Below are 13,590 nucleotides of genomic sequence, written 5' to 3' on the forward strand. Positions count from 1 at the left end.
CCTGGGATTGTTCTTATTTTCCTCTGTTAGTGATGAATAGTATGCAGTTCTGGCTCTACGGGGAGCTTTTTTATATGTTAATAGACTCTTTTTCCCATCGATTAACTGTAACTTAACTCTAAAATAACTCTAAATTTGTGGAACGCCATTTCCTTTCCAGTCTTCGTGATGACTGCTTTAAGGTACGAATATGTAAATTATACCATGGGGCTAGTCTTCTCTGATTCACTAACTTCTTTTTCAGAGGGGCCACAAGAAGTGTTTCACGCAGTGAGGTTACAGCGCTGTCAACAACATGAACAATTTGGTAGGGAGTCGGATTGAGGCAGCTGCCCTCCACTATGTTTATACTTGGCATAGATGTAAATAAAGATGGAATCATTTTCTTAAATGTATTAACAGCGTAGTCAGATAAGCATCTGCTAGTAGTAATAAGGTGGTTCATTTTGCTGATAAGATCTATAATTTGATATGAAGTTAATAATTAAGGGCCCCTCCCATAATAAAGGGTGTTACCCCTAATAAATGATGGCTCCCTTAGTAAATAAAAGTTGCCTCCCATAATAATAATGGGTGTAGTTTAAAATGTTTTATTTTAAAATAAAAAAGATTAGGGAGGGCTGAAGGGTGTTTCCTATAACGCTGCAGCAGCAACAGTAATTGGGGTGTTTTTTAAAGATAAGAAGAAGTTCGTTTTGGCTGTGGGTGTGTGTGACGTATAGGCCGAAAGGGGAGTGACCTTGCCGTTGGAATTATAAACCATTAAAATAATTTCTCCTACTAATTTCCATTAAAAAACATATAAACCATTAAAATAATTTCTGCTACTCCTTTTTTTAAAATCTCGTAGACGCCATTTTAGTCCCGTGTCATAGTGTGCCTCGCTAGAGTTAGCAATGCATTAGCATCCAGACTGCAGCGTCGTCCACACCGTTTGTGCTACACTGAATCGCGTAAAACAGCGGAGAATCATGTTCATCTTTCACAGAGGTAAGTCTTCTCTATATACCATTTTAGCATTATATAGAGAGAGTGGTATCTTTTGTATTGAACGAAAATTAACCTTGGCATAATTGGAAAAAAGCGTAACATCTGACAGGTGACGATCCAAGCAGCCTGCGCGAGAGCAAGTCATTGTCTAAACCTGGTGTGTAGTTTTCTTTTCTTTTCATTCATTAGCAATGTTCTTAACATTAATACATGTAGTGATAATGAAAAAACGAAATACGTGTTTCGCCAGGTGATGAAAGTGCAGTGACGGGTTTGGTAAATGAGCATGTGGTCGATGACGTTAATAAAGGTGAGAGATTATTTTTGTAAATGTTTCTTTTATGTAGTCGTGAGTCTAGAGTGTTGTAAAAACGGGTACGTTTTAAGGTGAATATAGACGTTGTATGTGATATTATACGAGGCATTTAGGCCAGATTACCAGATCGTCCTTTTAAAAATGGCGCCTAATGACGTGTTTATTTTTTACAGAAAATGTACCGACGAGTCAGCGGCCCAGGAAAAGTCTAAAAAAAAGACGCAGAGAGCTGCTAGCAGGTAGGTAAAATGCTAATATAGAACATTCAATGTTTAACGGGTTTTTTAATGTTTGTAATGTAATCTACAGAGGAGGGAGGAGTTCATACAAGACACGTCCCAGCTGCAACGGTCAGCTCACGACAGGGAGCGCTTGCACCGCCAGGTCAGCAGAGGGAGCTGCAGGTACCCAGGAACGTTGCAACATCCAGGGGTGTCCAGCAGAGGGCACCACAGGTACCCAGGAACCGTGCAACATCCAGGGGTGTCCAGCAGAAGGAGCCACAGGTACCCAGGAACGGTTCTATATATCCGGTGGTGTCCAGCAGAGGGAGCCACAGTTACCCTGGAACGGTGCTGTATCCAGGGGCGTCCTGCAGAGGGCCCCAGAGGTGCCATGGAATAGCTCAATATTCATCAGTGAGCAGCATAACGATGATGGAGGTAGGATGAAATGTATTTCAATGCTATCTAAATACAATGTGTATATATTTATATACTGTATTTTTAAATATGTGTGTGTTTGAAAATTTGGACATTTTCCAAAAAAGAGAAACACTCTCTTTAAAGACTATGTCAAGACATTCCTAAAGTGCAAGCAAGAAGCGTCTGGCTATCCAAAGCATATCAGAACCAAGGAGGAAAAGCATAAATATGTACAAGACTATTTCGTTCATGAAGACATCAAACTCGATCCTGACAAGACAGCCGTCAACAAGGCAGTCAGGAGCTGTAAGAAGTTACTTTTAAACTCCCTATGGGGGCGTTTTAGTATGAGAACCAATCAGGGTCTTGTATTGTGACACAGATTCTGTAATCTTTACGTCTAGACCCGGGGAGTGGATGCCTCCCTTAGGTCCTTACCTAGGGGATTTAACCCTCTGGGGTCTGAGGGGGTTTTTGGGGCCTGGACAAATTTTGACATGTCCTGACAGTTGTGCTTTTTTCAGTGTCTTTTAAACATATTAATGTCTAAAGTCTAATAACACTGTAATCAGCACAAAATTGGCTACAATAATATGTGAGCTTCAAGTTTATACATTATTGTGTTTTTGAAAAAAAAGTGTTTATGCATGGCTAGTGAAAAACTACAATTTTTTACTCACTGAAATAAGACCATAAAACACAAACAGAACATTGGTTCACAAGACTTTGGAGACCAGCATGTTGTAGGCTAAAGTGTTTACTTCAGAGTGCTGTGAATGTCATCTTGTTCACTCATTCACAGTAAACAATACACTGATTTAAATTTTCTAAGACACTTTTTGTCCAGAAAGGCCATATGCAAGAGGGTGTGTCTGAGGATGAATAGTCATGTGATTTACCTGAGAACACAAAAGACGCACTGAACGTCCAGACAAAGCCGCGCATAATGAGCCTTTCAGTCAATGTAGATGGGACGGATTAGTGCAGCACAATACAACACAATGAGGAGCCAAACGATCCTCATTTGAGTTAAAATCAGTGTTTTTACTCTGAGGACAAGCTAAACTATTTGTCTCTGTGTGGAATGTAAGGAGCGCCGCTTCACGTGCGTAACGCGCCATCATCCAAACGCGCCGAAAAAGTGAGTAAATTCTATGATGAAGTTTGATATTTTGTGTCATTTCTCGGGGGTGTGCACATATTTACCTGGTTCACCTGAGATTATTTACATGTGAACAGTGGACAGTGTACAAGGCGGGACCGCATTACCTGTAATGAGGTGAGACAGGAAAAAACGGACTTCTCCTTACGTTCATACGGATTAAATAAAAAGTGATGATTTGTTTTCGACTTGAGTTGTGTCACCTAAAAGAAAACATTTCAAGCTTTCTAGCCATATAATTCTTATTTTTATGAGCCAAGTATTCGCTGAGATTCTGGTTGTTTTATTTATGCGTCTGTGAAGAGAAATGGCAGAGACAGAAAAGTCCGAGAGCGCACCCTGTCGGCTTTCTTTATTTAAAAAAAGCACAACGTTTTGTTGTTATTATGATTGTATACCACTAAAACTAGACCCTTTACAGATTTGAATGATATACTTCTTTTATCTGTACGATCAGAATTGACGGAGTAATTTAAGTTTGTTTCGGCCTTATCAGAAAAAGATGCGTCAAAACGCGCCGGCGCGTGCGTCGACCCCAGAGGGTTAACAGATGAGCTGGGCGGTAAGGAGGATGATTTCATCACAAACTTTGTATCCGGGGGTCCCAAGTGTTATGCTTACCACACACATAGAGGCAAGAGACAGGTAAAATGTAAAGGAGTCACATTGAATTCTACTAATGCGACCGCTGTGACTCATGAGTCACTGGTGGGTCTTGTCAAGGCATTTGTAGCTGACCAGAAAACAAACATACATCTCACAGCTGTAGCAGACACCATCAAAAGGAATAAAACCAAGTTTCATTTTAAGAACGACACTGTTGTGAAGAAGGTCCGGGTCGTGTACAACAAGCGTAGGGTCTTGTCTGATTTTACCACATTACCTTATGGCTTCTGAAATAGAGTTTGACAGCCGTCTTTTACACCCATTCAGCATGATTGTGAGTGGGCCATCGAATAGCGGAAAAACTTTTTTTGTCAAAAACATCATTGAAAATGCACAGTGGCTTATTTCGCACAAAATTGATAACATTGTATATGTATATTCATGCTGGCAGCCTCTGTATAATCAACTCCTAAAGATTAGAGATATAAACTTTGTCAGGTCTGCCAGAATCACTGGGGGACGACACCCTCCTACCTCCAGACAAAATTAACCTCCTGATTATTGTTGATCTGATGAATGATGCCAGGGGCAATTTGGAGGTTCAAAATGTTTTTACAAAATATGTACATCATAGAAATCTGAGTTGTATCTATCTAGTGCAGAATTTGTTCATACAGGGCAAGGCCAGTCGCACTATTGGTTTAAACACTAATTATCTAGTGTTATTTAAGAACCCCAGAGACAAATTCCAGATAACGCTGATAGCCCGTCAGATGTATCCCGGTAACACCAAATACTTTTTAGAGGCTTTCAATGATGCCACAAGTGCTCCTTACGGCTACTTACTCATTGATTATAAAGCCAAAACACCCGACTGTCTGAGACTCAGATCAAATCTTCTCTCCACACAGCCACACTGTCTACATCCCTAGAAAGCTAAAGTAACAATGTCGCTACGTATGCAGAGAAATTTGGCACTGCTGGAGTTATTGCTTAAATCAGGACCAAAACAGCGTAGACTCATCATAACTAACAGCGCCGACGACTTTATAAAAGCATTGTGTGAAATAGCTCTCAACGTGTTGAGGGGCCATATTCCTCTCAGTTACCAGCAGTATAAGCAGCTGAAAAAGCGGAAATCTGTCATCAGACGCATAGCAGATAGAAAACTGGCTAGTTTTAGAAAAAGAAAGCTTATCAATCAGTCTGGTGGTTTTCTACTCCCCTTGCTAGGCGCCACAATCCCCTTTATAATCAGCCTTATTAATAACAGAAGATAGATATGGAGCATACGCACAAAATGTATCTGGTGCCGCACAATCAACTGGAAATACTAAAGCAGCAGCAGAGCTTGGGTGCTTCTACTCAATACTGAGCACAGGGTCTGAATACTTATGACCATGTGATATTTCAGTTTTTCTTTTTTAATAAATTTGCAAAAATTTCTGTTTTTTTCTGTCAAGATGGGGTGCTGAGTGTACATTAATGAGAAATAAAATTAATTTTTTTGATTTTGGCAAATGGCTGCAATGACACAAAGAGTGAAAAATTTAAAGGGGTCTGAATACTTTCCGTATGTCTGCTGCGTATGGGGTTATAAATGACTTATTTCTGGTAGGAATAGTTACTTGTCTGTCCGCCTCAAATCCTAGTATTTCAGCGAGGCGTCCTTTAAATCTCACAGCAGTTCCCGCTGTGCCTGTTATGGAAATTCTGTCGGTATTGTAATTATACCACATTTTTAGGCCCACCGCATGCGATAATTGTGTCCTACATGCAGTATTGAATTCATGGACGATTGCATCTATGGCCTCTTAGTGAGCCACAGGTATTTTAACATGTTCGGTACTCTGACCCTCTTTTATCCATACTTCTGCATCGTCTTGGAGAAAGCTGAGCCACGTAGCCGAGTACTGGAACTCACTGATCCCTACCTCGTGAGGCTCATCTAAATGTATCGTCTTGGCTAGGTGTGTTCTATAGTTCCATATTTTATTGTTTGGATAGATGTGAGCCGATGCGTTGCTGGGGAGCGTGATATAAAAACCCCTGTTTCTCTTATTCATTCTCTCTCTCGTCTTCACCCTTAGTTAGTTATGTCTCTTTTGAGAGTTTAACTGTTTCTCCCTGCTTTTTGAATCCCCCCTTTCTCACTACATTATATATCCACGACGTCTTTTGCAGCTACCCATGTATTAAATTTTTCAGGCCAGCGCGCCCATTTAACAAGCATTTTTTTCCCACGTTTGGCCAATATTTTCTGTATTTTATAGGGTTTGTGTCAGGATCCATTTCTCTGGACTTCCTGTTATTTTATTTTGAAGGATCCTGACAGGAACTGGTTTTGATTATTTCTGTTTCCTTTGTTAATCTAATTTGGTTGATTGTTTTCACCTGTTTCTTGTTTTGTGCCCGGTCCTTTTATACCTTGGTTGCTCTTTGTTTAGTTGCCGGGTTGTCTGTTCTGTTACGCTTTGTCTAGAGTCCCAGTCAAGAGATCTATTGACCCTATTTGATTCACTTGTTTTCTTTTGGAGTTTTGGATTCCGGGTTACTTTGGTACCCTCAGCTTTAAGTTAAGTATTCTGCCTTCTTTATTTTGTTCCCTGTCTTCTCCCCCATGTTTCCTGTTCTTGTGTCACTGTCTCGTCTCTTGTTCTGTGTTCTCTTGCCCTGTTGTCCTTGTCTATGATTCTGTTCTCTGTGTAGGCTGGTGCGTCTCCCTCTTTGTACGTGTGTGTGACCCAGTCTACTTCATGCCCTGACTCCTCGTTCTCATGTTTAAGTGTCTGTGAGGTCTGGTGCGTCTCCCAAGGTGTGTGTGTGACCCAGACCTTCATGCCCCAACTCCTCGTTCTCATGTTTAAGTGTCTGTGTGGTCTGGTGCGTCTCCCAAGGTGTGTGTGACCCAGACCTTCATGCCCTGACTCCTCGTTTTCTTGTTCAAGTGTCTGTGTGATCTGGTGCGTCTCCCCGAGTGTGTGTGACCCAGATTCCTCCGACCTTGTCACCTTGTGTCCTTGTCCTATATTCATGTTTTCATGTAGACCCCCTTGCCTTGATTCCTGATGTCCTGTTTATATTTCATGTCCTTGTGTTACCCTGTCTAGACCTGCCCCTTCTTAGTCTAATGTTTTGGTTCCTGTTTCTCCTACCCTGTAAATAAAAGTCTTGAGTTGAACCTTTAAGTACCAGAGTGGGCGCATATTTTGGTCCAAACTTTATAATAGTTCCTCGAGTCCTGACAGTTTGTTTTTATTTATGATTACAGGTTGAAGCTCTTTATGATAAAATGATCCTCTCACAACCTCCCCAGCTAGATCACACAATTTGTATACAGTAGGCACCGTGAACAGTCGCTCTGTGATGGTGAAATATTCGTCCGCTTTGAAATTCTAACTGTGTCGCCCACGTTGAATCTAGCATGGGTTGTTTCAACCTGTGGCTGATACAGCGTTTTACGCACATACGCCTCTCATTGTTTTTATCCACACTAGCGGGTGTTCTTTTTATTGATCTATGATATGAATTATTATATGCTAGGAGCATATCATCAATACAGTCAGTGTATCTCTGTGAATTGACAGCTGTCAAATAACGGCACATTTTGCTCTTCAGCGTGCGGTTAAAACGTTCGACCACACTGGCTTTAGTCTCATTCACGGTAGAGAAATGTTTAAGGTTATATTCTTTCATCAGCTCCTTAAAGTGTTTATTATAAAATTCTCCCCCGTAGTCCGTTTGTAGCTTTACAGGTACACGTCCTTCAGATAATATGTCCCTGAATGCCTTGGTGACAGCAAGGCCCAATTTTGTCTTAAGACATCTGACCCACGCATACTTGGAAAACACGTCGATACATGTCAAAAAGTATCTAATGTTATCATTTGCAGATGAGTATTCGCTCATGTCGACGATGTCTGCTTGAAACTGTTTATCAATACCGGGGACCAACACTCTTCTTCTGCTAAAATTCTTAACCCTCTGGGGTCGACGCACGCGCCGGCGCGTTTTGACGCATCTTTTTCTGATAAGGCCGAAACAAACTTAAATTACTCCGTCAATTCTGATCGTACAGATAAAAGAAGTATATCATTCAAGGGTCTAGTTTTAGTTGTATACCATCATAATAACAACAAATGTTGACATCCTGTCTCAAAATGATGCAGAAAAACTAGTCCATGCGTTTGTTTCCTCAAGGCTAGATTACTGTAACTCATTACTATCTGGATGTCCTAATATCTTAATAAAAAGCCTCCAATTAATCCAGAATGCCGCAGCCAGAGTCCTGACAGGAACTAGCAAGAGAGATCATATTTCTCCTATATTGGCTTCTCTTCATTGGCTCCCTGTAAAATATAGAATAGAATTTAAAATCCTTCTTCTCACATACAAATCCCTTCATAATCAAGCTCCTTCATACCTTAAAGACCTCATAGTACCATATTATCCCAATAGACCACTTCGCTCTCAGAGTGCAGGCCTACTTGTGGTTCCCAGAGTTCTCAAAAGCAGAATGGGAGGCAGAGCCTTTAGCTATCAAGCTCCTCTCCTGTGGAACCAGCTCTCAGCCTGGGTTCAGGAGGCAGACACTCTCTGTACTTTTAAGGCTAGACTTAAAACCTTCCTCTTTGACAAAGCATATAGTTAGGGCTGGCTTCAGGCAACCCTGAACCATCCCTTAGTTAGTTATGCTGCTATAGGCCTAGACTGCCCGAGGACCATCGGTGCACTGAGCTCCCCTACCCTAACCCCCCCCTCCCCCCTCTTCTCTCCCACCTCATGTATATTCCACCATTGAATGTTACTAACCTTGTGCTCTCTCTCTCCCCTAGTTTGTGCTCTCTCCCTCCCTCTCTCTCTCTCTCTCTCTGTACCTTCTGCAGGTGTCCCTGGTCCTGGAGCTGTTTATCGCTGATGTGCAGTTACTGGCCCCACCAACTTGCAGTGTCTATTTGTTGTTTATTGTTGCTGTTCTTTTCTCTCTGCTCTATCCACTCACCCCAACCGGTCGAGGCAGATGGCCGCCCAAACTGAGCCCGGTTCTGCTGGAGGTTTTTTTCTTCCATTAAAGGGAGTTTTTTCCTCTCCACTGTCGCCAAGTGCTTGCTCATAAGGGAATTGTTGGGTTTTTAGTTTTAGTTTTTGTAAAGTGCCTTGAGATGATTTGTATTGTGATTTGGCGCTATACAAATAAAATTGAATTGAATTGAATCAATCGTTCCATGGTGGGTGTCAATAAAACAATAATGCTTTTCTTCTCAGTACTTGATTTTTATTCACATAAACACCAGGTATACTGTCGTGCAATAATATGAATATGGAAAAACTCAGAATGATTTAATGATGAAAACATACAACTTGTTCAAGTTTTAATACAGAATGATTTAATGATGATGAAAAAACATACAGCTTTGTTGAAGTTTATAAAACTCTTGATATAGGATGAAAACATACAGCTTGTTGAAGTTTATAAAACTCTTGATACAGAATGATTTAATAATGATGAACATATTGGTGTTTTAAAACAGACAAAGAATGCTGTATTATCACTCACTCACTCACTCATGGCCGGGCCTCCATGTATCGACAAGTACAGCCAGCTGTTTCTGTCGGTTAGTTTTGTCGACCATCCATAGCGGCTCTATGGAGCCTTTTTCTCAGATTTTAAGGTGTGCAGGATGACTTCAGCTGCTCCTCGAATCCTTGCATCGTCAGCCTCAACGCCACTGGCCTTGAGGAATACAGAAAGAGCTGGTATGAAGCGCTCTGTCCACAGTCTCCTCAACAGTAGGCCGAAGCGTCTTGCCAGGAACCCCGCGGGGAATTCCTAAAAACAGTCATGGCCATCCTGAGATGGGGCATCTATCTTGCACGCGTAGCACCATTCTTCACGATCTTCCCAACACAGCCCAAGTGCTCGAGATGCCAAATGTTCAATCGCGGTTTGGAGCAGCTCCACAAATGCATTATCTGGGTTTTCGGGTTGATCGGCCATATTTTCTGGTGTTGTGTTTCCGGGGTGAGCGGGCATGTCTTCATCAGTACTTCCGGGTTGATCATAGGTGGCTTTGTACAGTTGTCGTCGTTCTGATTCCGTCAGCGGTCCGTCGATTTCTTGTTTTTTGACAAAAATACACAGAAAAACACTGTCAAGTCACAGAATGGTGATTGAAAAAATACCAGATACATGCATGCATACAAACACATCGTTACATACTGTAAAGCATCACAGCGTCTGTTCTGCTGCTTGATTCGGCGCCATGTTGTCAGCAGTTTCAGAATCATTAAAAGATAAACGCCTTCTAACACCATCGAAATCCCTACCGACATTGTCCTGCATGAACGCTTCGTCAATCTCCCTAAACACACCCTGCATACCGACCCAATCCCCCCACTATATGAACATCCACTCTGTGAAATACCGAGCACATGCGATGTGAGTCACGGGGAACGGGTGGTCTGGACGTTTTGAGTTCAGGTGTTCAGCGGCGATGCGTGCACGGTCATTGCAGACTCTTAAAAATATAAACTCATCAGATGGAGCTTCATATCGGTCTGCTAATACCCTGTACAGACGAGGTCCGTCAATGCTCGGCCATTGCATCACATAAACACGATCGTCTGGCCCTTTACAATTCAGGTCCGTACACGCGAAACAGCCACCAGTCTCTCACACCCATCCTATGACCACGACCGAGGCCCCATTCCTGCTCACTAGCAACCTCTATCGCCCACATCTGCACCACCCCCCCACTATATTTTACCTTATAGTTGTACCCCCCACCCCCTTCGTATAGACGCTCACACGGGGGCGCTAGCTCACCCACCACGCGTCTATGTTTAACATTGTATGCAGACGGAGCTGGAGGTGTCTGGCCCGTGTAAGACATACCTATCTCGCCGCCACGACCCGCACCGCGGCAATACATGGTGAACTCGCTGGCTGTGCTGTCCCCCATGCTCGCGTATCCGCTATTGTCCACACTACTGCAACTCAGCTGCTGCTGCTGCTGCTGCTGGGGCTACTTGGGTCGCTGTCACCGGACCCCGGTGTATCGTGCTCGTCACTGTAGGTAGCTCTTGTCACATCCATCGTTGATGTTGACGCATCTAGTGAGATTCACACTATGACTGGAGGCAGCAATACCCCTTATGTACTGACCTAGGTTACTCCCCTTCCGGCCTATACGTTACACACACCCACCCGCAGCAAAACGAACTTCTTATCTTTTTGAAAAATAACCCTTACTGTTGGCAAGTTGTCATAGAAAACTTATCTTTAAAAAACACCCCCATTACTGTTGCTGCTGCAGCGTTATAGGAAACACCCTTCAGCCCTCCCTAATCTTTTCTATTTTAAAATAAAACATTTTTAAACTGCACCCATTATGATTATGGGAGGCAACTTTTATTTATTAAGGGAGCCATCATTTATTAGGGGTAACACCCTTTATTATGGGAGGGGCCCTTAATTATTAACTTCATATCAAATTATAGATCTTATCAGCAAAATGAACCACCTTATTACTACTTCTGCTGTAGTGGAATTTTCTTCCAAACGCTGCATGATCCATCATCTTAAATTCAAAAGTTATTAAAGAATGATCAGACAAAAAAGGATTTTGTGGAAGAACTATTAAATGTTCAATTTCGATGCCATAGCTCAGAACAAGATCAAGGGTGTGAATGAAACAGTGGGTGGGTTTATTTACATTTTGAGTGAAACCAATTGAATCTAATATAGAATTAAATGCAATGCTGAGGCTGTTATTTTCAACATCTACGTGAATGTTAAAATCTCCCACTATAATGACTCTGAACTAAGCACAAAATCAGACAGGAAGTCTGGAAATTCAGTTAAAAACTCTGAGTAAGGGACAGGTGGACGGTACACAATGACAAGTAGAACTGGTTTTTGTGTTTTCCAGTTTGGATGTGAGAGGCTCAGAGTGAGGCTCTCAAATGAGTTTTAACTGTTCTGAGAATGAAAGTTTAATAATAAGTTTGAGTGGAAGATTATAGCTAGTCCTCCACCTCGACCTGTGCTTCGAGGAACATGACAATTTTTATGACTGAGGGGGGTTGATTCATTCAGACAAACATATTCATCCTGCTGTATCCAGGTTTCAGTAAGACAGAGTAAGTCAATTTGGTGATCAGTTATCAAATCATTTACTAACAGAGATTTAGACAAAAGAGACCTGATATTTAATAATCCACATCTGACTGTTCTGTTTTTCTGTTCAATATGACTGGTCTTAATTTTTATTAGGTTTTTATGAATAACTCCTCTTCTGTTAACATCAGATTTATTTGATTTATATGTTCGAGGTGCAGACACAATCTCTATGTGGTTTGAGAGGGGTGACAGCTCTAAGGAAACTGCAGAGAGGCGTTTTAGACTGGGTCTCTGCGCCCCAGTCCCCATTCTGGATTGTCAAACTTTAGGTTGGCTAATAAACTCGGCCAAATTTCTAGAGATGAGAGCTGCACCATTCAAAGTGGGATGGATGCCGTCTCTCGCTACCAGACCGGGTTCTCCCCAGAAAATGGCCCAATTATCTATAAAGCCCACATCATTTGCTGGACACCACCTAGACAGCCAGCGACGGAATGACGAGATGCGGCTAAACATGTCATCACTGGTCAGATTGGGGAGGGGTCCAGAGAAAACTACGGAGTCCGACATTAATTTAGCAAAGTTACACACTGACTCAACATTAATTTTAGTGATCTCCGATTGGCATAATCGGGTGTCATTTCTGCTGACGTAAATAACAATTTTTCCATATTTCCGATTAGCCTTAGCCAGCAGCTTCATATTTGACTCAATGTCGCCTGCTCTGCCCCAGGAATACATTTGACTATAGTCGCTGGCGTCTCTAGCTTCACATTTCTGACTATGGAATCGCCAATTATTAGAGTCTGTTTCTCAGCGGGTGTGTCGCTGAGCAGGGAAAAAACTATTAGAAACGTGAACAGGCAGGTGATGAACCGTGGGCTTCTGCTTAGATGGAGGTTTCCGTCGGACCATCACCCAGGCTAATTCTCCGGGCTGCTCCGGAGCTGCCTTTGGACTGCTAACAGACCCTGAGCTCGGTCGCTCCACATCTGCTAACGGGGCTAGGCTAGCTGGCTTTTATTCAAAGGTGTGGAGCCGCGCTTCCAAATCAGTGATCCTCGCCTCCAAAGCTAGCAGAACTTTGCACTTATTACAGGTATCATTATCGCTGAAGGAGGCAGAGGAATAGCTAAACATGTGGCACACCGAGCAGGAAAGAGAAACAGAGGGAGAAGCCATGTTACTAGCTGGATGCAACTGGTAGGCTAACGAATGCAAAGTCAGGAAATAGCAATAAATACCGGTCAAAATAGAAAGATACTTGACTAGTATCGGAATGTAGCAGTTAATGAATTTATTTGAGTTTAGTTGGTTTTTAGGTGTGTTAGACTATAGCTAGTCTGTTGCTAATCTGTAAACGAACTATACAACACACACAACACGACACGCTTGCAATAGGAAGTGATTCACTTACCCAGAAACAGGAAGCAAACAGCAAACAGTTTTGTCAAACGTTATTCAAATTTTCCAGACGATCTTTGGTGAGTTATCTGGAAATACAATTACTGAACTGACCGCGGGGTACCCAACAGGTTAAAGACCTCATAATACCATATTATACCAATAGAGCACTTCACTCTCATAGTGCAGGTCTACTTCAATTCAATTCAATTCAATTCAATTCAATTCAATTTATTTGTATAGCGCCAAATCACAATACAAATCATCTCAAGGCACTTTACAAAAAATAAAACTAAAAACCCAACAATTCCCTTATGAGCAAGCACTTGTCGACAGTGGAGAGGAA

The 13,590-nt window shown here is 42.0% G+C and overlaps 1 long non-coding RNA gene across 1 annotated transcript in view; it reads left to right on the forward strand.

Moving 5' to 3' along the window:
- Positions 1-889: 889 nt before the first annotated feature.
- The window catches only part of LOC113123666 (uncharacterized), a 187,283-nt gene continuing 174,582 nt past the window's right edge, over positions 890-13,590 (forward strand). Inside the window, exons 1-2 of the long non-coding RNA XR_003294974.1 lie at positions 890-990; positions 1,100-1,147. This is a non-coding gene — a long non-coding RNA (uncharacterized LOC113123666). The remainder of the gene's footprint in view (positions 991-1,099; positions 1,148-13,590) is intronic.

This window comes from Mastacembelus armatus, chromosome 21 (genome assembly GCF_900324485.2).
Source record: "Mastacembelus armatus chromosome 21, fMasArm1.2, whole genome shotgun sequence".
Classification (NCBI taxonomy): Eukaryota; Metazoa; Chordata; class Actinopteri; order Synbranchiformes; family Mastacembelidae; genus Mastacembelus; species Mastacembelus armatus.